At 38.5% G+C, this 14,242-nt stretch overlaps 2 long non-coding RNA genes across 3 annotated transcripts in view; one reads left to right on the forward strand and one right to left on the reverse strand.

The window, feature by feature from the left end:
* The window catches only part of LOC309368115, a 45,244-nt gene extending 31,120 nt beyond the window's left edge, over positions 1–14,124 (forward strand). The window contains exons 2-3 of one of the 2 annotated variants that reach the window (XR_014167551.1): positions 790–926; positions 10,699–14,124. This is a non-coding gene — a long non-coding RNA (uncharacterized lncRNA). Of the gene's footprint in view, positions 1–789; positions 927–2,464; positions 2,749–10,698 lie in introns of those variants that run through there. The other variant, XR_014167552.1, reaches the window with a different exon arrangement.
* The window catches only part of LOC309368102, a 114,883-nt gene that overhangs the window by 53,850 nt on the left and 46,791 nt on the right, over positions 1–14,242 (reverse strand). The window lies entirely within an intron of this gene.

The following is a 14,242-nucleotide window of genomic DNA, read 5'->3' on the forward strand; positions in this document are numbered from 1 at the left end:
TAAAATGCAGATGGAGAACAGAGGCACAATGGATAATAATATAACACACACGTAACACAATGGCACACACTGCAGGACCTGCGGGTTAGGAGTAATTATTAAGCTCTCCTTAGGCGTTATCCAGATATAGAAAGAAACATATGAGGTAGGGAATAGGGTGGCTGCCTTTGTGTGGAAGGTGACTGTCTGCAGAGAGGAGACTCCTGTATCAGTTGTGGCTCCCGCATGTGTTTTAGAACCTTGGAAAATCTGGGCTTCAAATTGTGAAGGTATTGTCCAGAAATACTAAAGTCTTCCTGCTTCACCCAGTCCTCTTTCAATGACTACTCTAGCGTATTTAGATGGGGTCTGGAGGTCTTCTTTCATCCTCTCCAGTTTCCAGGCTTGCTTACATTTACCTAAATATATTTAATATTGGAATCTTTGGGAATACTCTCCAGGCCACACCATGCATTCTCTGTTCGAGTAAAACATTTACACTCAAGGAATAAAAGCAAACAGAATTGAAACACTGAAGCAGAGAAATTTGCCTTTCCGGAGCTTCTGTGATATTTATGCATGTTGGAATTGTTGTGTATTGATTTGGTTTTGAAACACCACAAGTCATACTAACAGCAAAGAACTCATTTATCCTTAGCACAAAACACACAATAAACAAGCTTATTGTTTGAAAGTTTCAGTTGGGATATGCAGTACACATATTCAATTATCATAAACAAATTTAAGTGCAGACTGCCAAGTGTTGTTGCCATTTGAAATGCTTACTATTACTCCTTTTATATCTTCCAGATTTTGCAATAACCTCATCATGATGAAATGCCTCTGGCAGCAATTCATTAATAAAGAACAGTCTAAAAAAACCTCTCAGACAACTGGGATGAGAAAGGTGAAATCAGAGAGAGTCATATGGATTCCATTCTAAAAAGGTCTGTAGCTGCTTACAGCTCTTTTCTATCACCATGAATATTCATAATTTGTATTCCTGCTGATCCCCAAGAGTTATTGGTGTGGGTTTTTTTATTATACCCCTTAACAGATGACAAATGAGAATGGGGTACATATACCATCTTCAGTGAGTTATATGTTTCTAAAGGGTGATTTGCTTGTAAACGCTTATCATGTATTAACTTCAGATTCAGCATGTCTCCATTCCTACACAGTAATAACATGCATAAAATATAGATGCCAATTTGGAGATGAGTGGGGCACCAGAGAAGAGTATCTTAGCTCTGTCCACCCATTGCTGTGGTTTTACAGGTTTCTAGAATGTGCAAGGGAACAAAATGCTTCCCATTGTAAAAGCTTACCTTTCATGAAATGGAAGGTGATCAGAACTGCTACCAGGGGATCTAGCTCACTCATCACCACTGTCCTCTGACGTGTTTATTTTAACCTAGCTGTAATGCCCGAAGAGCACTCAAGTCTGTTGATAAATCTCCTTCTGGACTCTGCCATTTCTGACTGCACCTAATTGGATGGTTTCACATTAAAGAAAAAGTCCCGGCACACTGAAAATTAGCTTGTGAGTGGAACGGCTAGGTTATGGCTCATTTTTCTATCTGGAAGGCATTCTATCTATCTATCTATCTATCTATCTATCTATCTATCTATCTATCATCTATCTATCTATCTATCTATCTATCATCTATCTATCTAATGGAAACATTCATTCATAGGAGTATCCACCAACAGTCTGTTGTGGAGCAGTCCAGAGACAGGTTTTACCACTTCAGTTGTTGTTTCATGAGCATTTGGTCTTAGGGCCTAATTACGCATTACTTTAAATGTGTTGTCTGAACTACCATTAGGTTTTTAATATCATAAATCCACACTGGGACCACTGCATGTGGGGAGATGTAGTTTAACCTTTTGTCTCCCTACTCTGATTTGGGTGGGGTCAGCCTCCACATTGCAAATAGCAATTGCAAAAAAATCCCTCCTGTTGCACTAATGTGAGGGTGTTTCATCTTTCCTCCTATTATTATTTGTGGCATGTGGGAAATTCTTTTCAGGATGATGGTGGAGGAAAATACTTAAATTCTCCTCCTCACACACTGTGGGACTAACCGAGATCTAGGGGAGGGGGAATTTTTTAAAACAAACAAACAAACAAACAAACACACACACACACACACACACAAAATGATTCATAGAATCATAGAATTGTACAGTTGGAAGGGACTCAGAGGGTCATCTAGACCAACCCCCTGCAATGCAGGAATCTTTTTGCCCAACATAGGTTTTCAACCCACGATCCTGAGATTAAGAATCTCATTCTCTAACAACTGAGCTACACCAACTTATTCATTTAAAGGAATGTATTATTAGGCCTTTAGTAATACATAAAATATAAACTAGATTTTTTTTAAAAAAAGAACTCAGTGCAGTGTCTCACTACTGTATATGCTTTAGTTCATCAACTACAATTCAAGTATTTCAAGTTTTCTTTCCTTTATTCTCTCAGTGCCTTCTCAGTGTGACCAATTTGCTCTTGGAAGCCCACCATTCAGCCTGTTATAAAGTAAACTCTCACTATTATTTGATCAAATTGATTGGAAAACAAGATGACACGACCAAGAAAAGAAGATATGCTCCATCGTTCAAGCTTCAAAAATGTTGCTGTATTGTCGATGCTGACCTTTGACTCCCTTAATCACCTTCTTCTGATCCTGATCCTTAGCTCCAAATACCATACAAGTGTGAGCCAATGTGTTATTTGAAAGTTACAGAATCAAGCTCTAATCCTAAAATCTGTGAGATGAGTTTTTATTGTTGTTCTCTTTGGGGAAAGGCATTGTGTGTGTGTGTGTGTGTGTGTGTGTGTGTGTGTATTCTCTTTTAAAGCAGTATCACCTTACTTTTTATAGTTACATTGCTTTCCTTTCTGCAAATTCTTATGTCTCCATTCTGAAGGTGTCCCAATGAAAAAAAAATCTCTAAAATCTGAGGCCCAATCATAAATGAAATCTTGCTAGCTTCTCCTTCATTTTTACTTTGTAGGGTGGGCTCCTTGTACAATCAAAGGAGGAAAATAAATTTATAAAGGCATTAGGAAGTATGATAATGAAACATTTGCTTTAACTGTGGTTTGTTTGGTTTTTTTTTAAAAAGAAAATCACAGACTTCCCCCATTCAGTCTTCAAGCTAACATTACCCTGCAGTTGAAGTAGAAGTACAGAACCTATGGCTCACCAGATATTGTTGTAGTCTAACGCCCAGTGCTTTTTTTTCAGCAGAGCGCAGTTCCTGCACCTCTCAGGTGGGTGCCATTGCGGGCCAGTGCTCCCCACTTCTGCTTCTTGCCTTTACATACTTCTGAGAAGCCCGAAACGAACATTTCAAGTCAAAACAGAAGCTGGTCAGCGTGTGAGAGTCTACTCTTTCTTTTTTTTAATGATTCCACCTAGCTCCTAACTGCTCCTAGTTGTGATTGGTCAAACTACTACGGGGAAGGGCCAATTCATATTTCCTTTTCTTTAATCCGCCTCTTGTGTAGTGGCAACGAGCTTTAAGCCTCTACCGTTGTACCTGTGCATGTTTGTGCAATGACCTTTCTGAGCTGCCATAGCCATCTGCCTGAATCTAAGAGAACGAGGGAGGTGGGTGATGCATTTAATTGACCATCACCAGAACCAGGGGCACCGGCATCTGTTCAGGGCTGCCCTGAGCCACCCAACGACTTATTGTAACAACTTCATGGTGATTTCCAGCACCTATTGTTCTTGGGGAGAAAAGCACTCCTATGAGTCCAAGTCAGCAAAGTAAGGGATGATGAGAGTTGTAGTCCAACGACATTTGGAGTGTCACAGGTTACCTGCCATTGCTTTAGGGCTTCAAAAGTCAAACCTCTGTTAACAATGCTGAGAAACAGCCCAATAGCCTAACCAGATCATTAAGCATTGTGCTGTGGTGATACAGGAATGGGCATAAGCAGTATACAGCTCACAGTCTTTTTTCAGAGCAGGAGCAATGATACCCTCTGCTAGGGTGATTCATTAATGGATCCTTCTTGCTCTGGGTGAAGCTGAAGTCTCAACAAGGATGCACTTTTAAATAGGGATAAAATACAATTTCCTATAAAATTAGAATTATTGAAAAGGGAAATTTCAAATCTCTATATTTAACCACCCAGATTTCTCTTTTCACCCAGATATGGGAACTGAAAATTACACATTTTGTCAGCAAAATCTGACACATTTAATGCATGCACACTGATACATTCAGCATGACACCAGCTTTGGCATGCCTTAAAGTAATGGCATACTTCCTCAGCTCAAAAAACCCTTGAGACAGTCACACAGCATGGGCTTTCTTTGAACTGTTACCTGCAGCAGTCCAACAGCTGGATATTTTAAAACTCAGTGGTTCCATCTTTAGCAATAGGACCTACTGTGTCAGAAACAAAAAGCAAAAATAACCCAGGTGTAACTCCCCCTGCACCCTAGCCTTAAAATAAATGTTGAATAACACAGTCACACTGTTGGGTGGTTTCAGAGTTCTTCATTTATACTCACCCTTTAAAACAATGTGGATTGCTGCAATTAAAATATATAATGTTGTCTTTCTTAGCCACTAAATGAAATAAGAGTACATAATTTCTGTAAATCAATATGGCTTTTCAAAAGAAACAATAATCTCTTTTAATTACACAAATCCCAATTATTTTAAAGGGAGAATGTGAATAAAGACATCAGAAGTGGGAAGAGAAATCCAATACCGATTATGTCACTTAAAATCCTATTTAAGTCTGGGGTGGGTAAATTCTGATGTGTTTGTTTGCCAAGTCCCCTTGCTAAAGATAGAACCACTGAGTTTGTGAGGTCAAGATATCTTAAATGATACTGTTTGAATGTGCTGGTACTGGAGGAGTTTACCTGAATCACTGCTGTCTTGTGTTTTCCAGTTCCTACAAGGTCAAATAGCTTATGAAAATCATGCTGTTTTTGCCAGTCTTATATTTCATCACAGAAATTCCTATGAAGAGGGAAACTCCAGAACCCATCAAAACACCATCAGTTAGACTGCAGAGCCTAAGAGTAGAATACTAATTTTTATAGCTCCAATTACATATGCATGGGGAAATCAGGTTTTTGTGGCTGAAATTAACAGAATATATCCTCAATATCCTTGTTTATTTGTTCTTCCAAAAAAAAGAAAAGAAAAAGAAGGGGGGGCTCTCTAATGAAGTGAAGAGGTGAAGGTAGCTTTGAGAGGAGGGAGGGAGTTAGCTAATTAGGCAATATCCTCTTGAATCTTTGAGATAAACTCTAGGTCAATAGCACAAAAATTAGCATAACATTCATATTAATATGTTTCAAAATCAGATACAGCAAAAGCTTACACTTGGAAATCTGTGTAATCACAGGCATCTAATTTTCAAAGAGGTTTTGGGTGCTCATTATGGTGATGGATGACAGTACTGAAAACATCAACACTTTTTTTTAGCTCAGCCCCACGATGTGTGTTCTTTACATATTTGTCCTATGGTGTTTTGCAGCTTTATAATTTAGCTATTGTTGGAAGCAGAAGAAAGATGGTTCATAGGTTCTCATATTCTCTCTCTCTCTCTCTCTCTCTCTGTGTGTGTGTTTTACATATTACTGTTTTGTCCTTGCCTTCCAGGCATGTTAGTCATAATAACTAATAATACCATGAAAATCAGAATTCACTCCAACAGGCAGGTCACCTGGGAGGTTGATGGTACCTAAACACCTCTGGGATTGTTATGATATGATGGCACTCCAGCAGAAGTGGTGCTACATCATGATGCTGAAGGGCGACATCTCAGCACAGCATACCAATGGCAAAGGACAGAAGAACAAGTGGAATGAACTAGGGATGACTTTTTTTTGTTCTTTCATCTCTAACATCTTGTTACATATGTGTGAGAAGCAAAAGGCCAGAAAAAACCTTGCTCGTATATTTGTAGCCTTGTTCACAATATTATTATTTTTTAAAGTAAACGTTTTATTTAACTTTGAAATTCAGAAAAAGAACTGGGAGTAAAACTGAAACCTCATTTGTAACTTTTATTATTTTGTGCTAGGGTAAAATATGAATTGCAGTTAGTATGGTTTGAAGGTCATGTAGAACTTCTTGACACTGGATTTAAATCACAGAATTACAGAATTGTAACGTTGGAAGAAATCAGAAGGGTCATTTAGTTCAACCTCCTGCAATGCAGGAATCTTTCACCCAATGATCAAACCCATGACCTTGAGATTGTGCATCTGTGCACATAGGCATAAAATCCTGTTTTTCTTATGTTTTTGTATCTGTTGGAAACCACCCAGAGTGGCTGGGACAACCCAGCCAGATGGGTGGGGTATAAATACAACAACAACAACAACAACAACAACAACAACAACAACAACAACAACAACAACATACTACTATGTACATACTGCAACAACATACTACTATAACAACAATATACTACTACTACTGAAAGTCCCCAGGCTCTTTCCCATTGTATAAGTCTATTGTCAACCACTCCAAAGGCAGGGGACAACTGCATATTGACTCACTGACCTGGATCCCTGGGACCAAAGTAAAAATGCTTCTGGGTCAACTGATAGTAAAAGGCTGGTGATCAACTATCCAGCTCTCACCAATGTGCAGTACCTACTGCAGCCATGGGCATCATAGCCTATTCTGTTATAAAGAGCCCACCAACCAAATCTAAGAAGCAGCTTCTCAGGAGGACGGGGGGGGGGGAATGGGTAACCCAATTTTTATAAGTGGAAGTTATTTCCACTATGACAAAGCCACCTTTGGATGCAACCCAGTGCTTAAACCAACAGTTGGCAGAAGGTGTTTTATCCTTGGATACTAGGGATCAAAGCAATTGAGTATGCAGTTTGTACTGCCTGCAAAGTGTTTAACAGATGACTGCAATGGAAAGTGGGAGAAAAACTGGGAATTTTCATTAGTAAGACTAGGATATGCTACTCCAGTTTCAGGGTGACTTCTTCATACTGTAATAAGTGAGGGAATTAAGCAGCACTGGATGAAATCGTAAAGTCAGGGTTTCCTGTCAATAACGCTATGAAAGAGAAATATATAAAATATAAAGCATGTGAGAAACTGTGACTTTAAGAAGTAATTACAGATATAATCTGACTGAATACAACTAGGGATTTCCTTGTTTACTCTGGAGTTGACAACTGACTTTGATAACACACAAGTCGAAACACAGAAATATAGGAAGCATATCTTACATGCCAACCAAACTCCAGACAAAGAAATCTGAAAAGCCCATCTTACCTCCCAGCATAGGAAACAAGTTAGATTACTTATTCATCTAGCCAAGTATTGTCTGCTCTGTCTAGCAGCAGGAAACGAGAGTCTTGGGCAGGGATCTTCCGTATCTCCTGCCACTTTATCCTTTTTAATGGGAGATGCTAATGATTGATGCTGGGACAAAGCATGTACTTTACTAAGCAATGGCCTCTTCTCCCAACCCATGCTCCCACATGGAGTAATGTGTAAACATCTTCCACCCATGCAATTCCAGTGGATCCATGGTCACATGCTATAACTATAAAGCCCATTTTGTGCCATAGAAAAGGAGATTCATTTTACCTTACACTGGTTAATATGAGTGACATTCATAGCAATTGCACAAGATATAGTATATCTGGATGGTGGCCTAAAGGGTTTTTTTATTTGCTTATTTTTAAGGGGTGTGTGTGGAAACAATCTGTGCCGCAAGTAGGGTTTACATTCTTCCTTTGCAGATGTTTAAGTTGCACATGAAAAAAGGAACATTTTCCCCCTTTGGAGCTTGGCTTGAATTCAAGACAATCTGCGCAGAAAGAAAATAAAGAATCAGGAACGTACTTTAGAGTGTGCATTCCAAATCATTTCATTTGGAGTTATGTCACCTGGTGTGGACCCTGCTCACCTGTCAAAGAGGGATGGGGAGCTCAGGATCTGGCTCACTAGCTGAATCCTGTTCTGCATATACAATCTCTGGTGGAATATGTTGGAATAGTGGAATCATTTTGTTTTAAAAAAATCCCTTAAATTCTTCTTTTTAGGAACACCCCAAATTCACCAGATGATTCTAAACAACCTAGCACCTTCTCATAGTCATTTCCTCCTCAGAGGTTAAATGCTATTAAGACCAATTATATAAATTATTCACATGAACTGAAGGACAAATGAAATAAACGTGTTTCCTTTAGGTCAGTGTAGCCTGCTTTACAAGTGAAGATGAACTGTTTATATAAATCATTTCAGCTGTTGAGAGGATGGACTAAGTAGATAGCCTGTGACAGCTGCCCCCGCCCCAGGCTTTTCACCCTGGGCGATTGCCTTGATTGTAAATTACTCTACGTGGATGCATCAGAGTTATTAAATGGGACACATGCATCATGCATTAAATGCACCATGCATCAAAGTTATTAAATGTGTTACCGGTGCAATTAGAACTGCAAGCCACAGCATACAAAGTGTCTTTTGTACCTACTGTCCTCTTTCTCGCACTGATTTCCATGCAAGGCATTACTTTTTCCCTGGCAGCATTCTTCAGTCTGTTAAACCGTTCCATGGGGAGGCATTTACAAACATCTGATGTAGCCATATTGGCAAAATATATTTATATACAATCTAAGACTTATTGAAAGATGCATTTGGAATTCTTTTCTTTTTATTGCTTAGTTGCGTTGGAACAAATCCAGCAATACAACTTCCAGGTGCTTGGCAGACTGCTTTTCTTAAAGAGAAAGTGATAAAGAAATACAATGTCCTTTTATAGAAAAAGCAATTAATGGATTGTACATTTTTTAAATTTTAATTTATTTATGGGGAGGGAAAGACAGCATATTCTTCTAAAAAAATAATGAAGGGTCAGCAATATATATATATTATAGAAACTACTTAAATTGTAAAGAGAAATACCCTACAGCAAGGGTTACAGGAATTTCATTCATAAATTAAGGTATTTGCTTCTTCAACAAAAAAATGAAATCAATGCAATGCAATCATATGCATTTTATTAATCAATGACTTCTAAATCATCTGCTTATGTTAAAATGCATGAGATAAAACCTCATTGTTCTTGTTCAAATATAAAACATGTTAGCAGAGTCTGATTGCAATCCACATACTGTTCTGCTAGTATAAGCTCTTGTCAGTTCAGCAGGGTTTACTGAACTCCAGCAAAGATATCTGGAGATCAGACTATGCCTCTGAGGTGCTATTCTTTTAAAAGAGAGAGACAGAAAAAAAGAAAGTACCACAGAACAGAAACTAGAAGAGGAAACGTCCCTCTTCCAATTAAGGAATAACATTTTTCAGCAACCTCATCATATTTTAGTGAAAGATGTTGCAAAATGATGAAGCTCCCTTCACAAAAGAAAACTTCTCATGAATATTCATTTGCATTCTAGGAGAATTTGATTGTCTCATTCTCCATTCCATCTCTAAAACAGAATTAATGACCTTAAATAGTCTCCTCTGACATTCTCTTTGTCCTCAGCTAGGTAAGTAATTTAGCATACTGGTTCTCTGACCCCCAAAACCTTATCTTAGCACACATTGCAGCAATTCTGCTTATCTTAGCTTTTTTTTTTCTTTTATGGTATAATTTTATGCAACTAAAGAAAAGAGAGAACACATTCAGTTCTCACTCTTTCTGAGAGCAGCTCCACACATTACAAAGATGCATCAAAAGAAGATAGTGAAAGAACAATACATCCTCTTGCTGCTTTCATTAGAACAGCCTTTCCCAAGCAGGTGTCCCCAAGAAGATGCTTGGACTACAACTCCCACCAGCCCCAGCCAGCATGGCCAGTGGTGAAGAAGGAGGGGAGTTGTACTCTGACAACACCTGGAAGACACCAAGACTGCACTTGCAAATTGGAAGTGGCCTTTATGGACCTTATGAGTTGTGATCCCCAAGGCCATTTCAGACTCATGGATCATGCAACATGAAAACCAGGAAGTTTCAGCACTCATATTTCCTTCCTTGCTATTTTCATGGAACATGGAAGTGACTCAGATCACAGGACAGGCATTTTGTTTTTAAAATTATATGGGGATCTTTTGCACACCAGCAAGGATTATATGCATGTGCATTGTCTTGTTTGAAGCCAAGTGTAGAGAAGAATATCAGAATCAAATGAGAAAAATAATGAGCCAAACACTCCATGGAGGCAAGGTTGTGGCCATGTATCTTTTTCAGTTCATAATCTGTTCCGAGTATTGTCATCTTTTTTTCTAGAGACCATTTTTTAAAAATTACAAATTTGGACTGGGGGAACTGCAGAAAGTTGTATTTTTTAAAGACATGAACTGACTTAACTTGATGATCAGTGGAGCTGTATGGTTAGCCAGACAGGCTTCATGCATATTGTTTATTATATACACATAGAAGGAACCATGAATGACTGATCTATTGGTCTTATTCACTTGTTACATGCAGGGCATATTGATGTTAACATTTGGGACAGGGCTAAAACTACTACTGCACTCCAAAACAGAGATTTCTTCCTTCAACAGTTGCATGTTGCACATGCTTGTTTGTAAAGAAACGTGAAGTACTTCCTTACATACCGGGCCTGTGCATGGTCACACCACACTCACAAGCAAGGCTTCACTCCAGAGTAAACATGACTGCCCTACATGGAAGTAAAACATAAATAGGGCTATTGTGGAGTTATATATCTGAAGCTATTCACATTTCTTATTCAGGTAGTGCTGGTGGTCGAAGCAAATCTGCAATTTACCAATCACTATACCACGGAAGAGTTACATTTTAGTCTGTTCAAGGTAAGCTTTGCTTTGTATCCCTTGCTATTAGAGATTCATAAGTATTATGCAAAATGTTCCTAGGATAATTTGCACAATGGGGGTTCGGTATTTAATGAAAGTGCTTCTTATTTTTAATTACAGCATTTAAGTTCATCTTATTGTCAAGTGGAATGCAGTTTTGTTGATTTGAGATTTGGCTTCTGGGATTCCATTAAAAACAATCTATATACCTTATTTCTTTGTAAAATATATAACCATCTCACAAATTGCTTTTGAATGTCTCTTAGCTTCAAAAAAGAGAGTTTAACATGTTGCATGGAGAACTACATAGGTGGTTCGGGGGGGAGAGCAGGTGAGGGGGAGTGAAGTGTCCTGACTGGACTAGTAGCCTGCCTCTGCTTCTATCCTCAGTTGCTAGATCCCTGGGGAAATCTGAAGTAAAGGTACTTTTCACATACAGATTACAAGAAAATAATAAACTGGATTAAAAAGAAATATGCTGTAATCATATACTTTTATACTTGGAAGTTAACTATCAGAATCAACATTTAAAATTATCCTAACAGGCTGGAACACTGAGCTATAACCAACAAGATTAAATTTAACAGAGAAAAATGTTAAGTCCTACATTTAGGTACAAAAATACAAGTACAGTATAGGTTGAGGAAACCTGACTTGGTAGCAGTACATGTTAAAAAGATCTGTGTCCTGGTGGCTTACAAGCTGAACATGAGCCAGCAGTGTGATGTCCACATCACAAGTAGTAGTAGTCTGAATCTATTCTGAGCTAGACAGACCACATCTGTCCAGATCAGGGCTCCACATTTTAAGAAAGAGATTGGCAAACTGCAATATGACTAGAGAGGACAATACGGTGAGAAATCGGGAAACAAAGTCCTATGAGGAGTGATTGAAAGAGTTGGCTATGTTTAGTCTGAAGAGGAGAGATGATCTGAAGGACTGCCATGAAGAAGATGGAACACACCTGTGCTCTGTTGCTCTAGGTGTCAGGACTAGAGCCAATGGGTGGAAATTGCAGGAAGCAGATTAAAAACCCTTCACTGGGAGTACTTAAGCAGAGGTTGGATGACTATCTCTGTTGAGGATGCTGTAGTTGGATCTTGATTAAGAAGCTTGTGTTGAGCAGCGGCTTGGATTAGATGGCTTCTAAGGACCTTTCCAATTCTATGATTCTATAGGGATCACAGAGAAAATATTGTTGTAAATCTGAGTGGGGAGGTAAGGTAGATACAAAAGTTTAATGGGGTCAGAATGACTGCCCCAACTTCCTGAATGGTCAGTGGTGGATCGGTTAGCCACATCTTTGGCTAGAGAACTTGCAGGTACCAGTAAATGCCCAAGGAAGGGATAGTAGGAAACCCAACAGAGCAGCTGACATACCTTCCCACTTCCCAAGCAAAGACAGATGCACAGGAACAAATAAACTTCAAAAGGGAGGAACAAAGAGGCAAAGGGGACTGAGCAGATTATGGAACTCCACATGCTGACAGCACCTGGGGATGCAGGGGTGCCTCGCTCTGGAGATCAGAGGTGGGACTATCTTGGTTGGACTGTCCACCTGTGCTTAGTCTGTATATCTGTAAATAAATTCAATTATTATAGAAATGCCTTAAATTTCTAATCATCTCTCCTTCCAAAGAGAACCAAACCTACGGTATATAAAATCTACTATCCCTGGAACTTCACATTGCTTGGCGAAGGTATGCATGTGTAACAAAGGGCTGGATCCTGGTGCAGTCCTGCTTAGAGAAGACACATCGAAATCAATGGGATGGAAGTTGGACATGATATAAGTATACTGTTATTTCTCTTTCAGAAATCTAGTATGTGAACCAAATGGATTGTCCCTTCTATACCTGACCCCCAATATATTATTCTGGTCTACCACAGAAGAACAGCTGTTTAAGTAAAACCAGCTTAAAGTGGGCACAAATAATCATGCTTGCATCTTGGATCTTAGTTCCTCTTTATTTATTTATTTATTTTGCTGGAAACTTCCTCAAAGTGCTTAAATTAACCAGAACATAATACCCTGTGCTGCATCTGATCAAACTGCAAGCCTAATTACATATGAGAACATGTAATCTGTTTTTCAGACATGTTTTGTTTTGCAATTAACATTTTTGTTGAGCTAAGGATTCGTTTTTAAACAACAACAACAGTTTTCATCTTGCAAGGCTGAATAATATAAAGAAATTGAAACCATAATTATAAAAAGCCCTGGCTTTATGTTTACTCATGGCCATGCTCTACACCTGAGCTATAACAAAAGGTAATTGCATCCAGACTGGTATATATTTCAAGACTGCAAAAAATGTCCTTTTCTGTGTCTAATGTGTGTATTTTCTGTATATTTTAAGGATATTTGCAATTTTCAAAGCCATTTAGCTGATGGCATTATTATAAACCCATAAAGTGTATATTTTGAACAGACGGAGCTACAAACCATAACCATATCCTCAAAGAGAGTGTATGGACACAGTATAAATATTTTGAGGATAGGTGAATGCTTGCAGAGCCCATGGAAAACAGATAAGCATTCCAGCTGAGACGCCAGTTCCCCAGTATGACTGATATACATATCTCCCCCCACCCACCCACAGTATCAAATGTCATCTTTGCCATGCTCTATATAGTAACACCCTTTGGATATTACACTAAGGATCTTAGCTGGTATCAGTATGGTATCATTTTCTGAAGGCTTCATATTCCCTTTGGATAATCTGTTTCACCAGGATAGAGATAAACAATATGTAATACTATTTAGTGTCTTCGTGGTTGTTTTTGTTGTTGTTTTTTTTAACAGGGAATATTCCATTTTATAGAGCAATTCTTTATCTGTCTAAGCATACAATAGGGCTGCGATCCTATGCACACTTAACTGGGAGCAAGTCCTGGTGACCTCAATAAGCCTTTTCTTTGAGGGGTCATGTATATTGTACTGTTAGTCATCTCACTTTTTTGCTATGAGATTATACTGGAAATGAGCACTCATTTAAAAACATTTGAGCTTCATTGTCTCAAAATTACATGCAATAGAAATCACGATACACCAGCTCTGCTTATGCTACTAGATCTGATGCATTTTTGGAGGCTGAGTGAAAGTATTGTGATTCTTATAATGTATTGGCATTACTTGAAGGCAGAAAATTTACAAGAGTGGATTGTTAACTTGTCTTTATTTTGACTAGACACCAACAGCACAATGCCTTTGACGTTGGCTAAGAACCAGCTAAGTGCATGGGTGAAAGGATACTGCTGGCCAAAGAAAACAAAGAAATCCCTGTCTGAGTCTACTTTTCTGGCTTGCTTTTATTAGGCAAGCGAAGAAATAAAAACTTCAAAGAAACACAAATATACATTTAGTAGAATATTTAGCCAACATAAATACAGCGGTAGTTTTGCATTTTCTAATCTTAATGTGGAAACAATATCCTTGATAACTACAAACATGCTGCAATGT

This window comes from Podarcis melisellensis (genome assembly GCF_964234715.1).
Source record: "Podarcis melisellensis genome assembly, chromosome: 4".
Classification (NCBI taxonomy): domain Eukaryota; kingdom Metazoa; phylum Chordata; class Lepidosauria; order Squamata; family Lacertidae; genus Podarcis; species Podarcis melisellensis.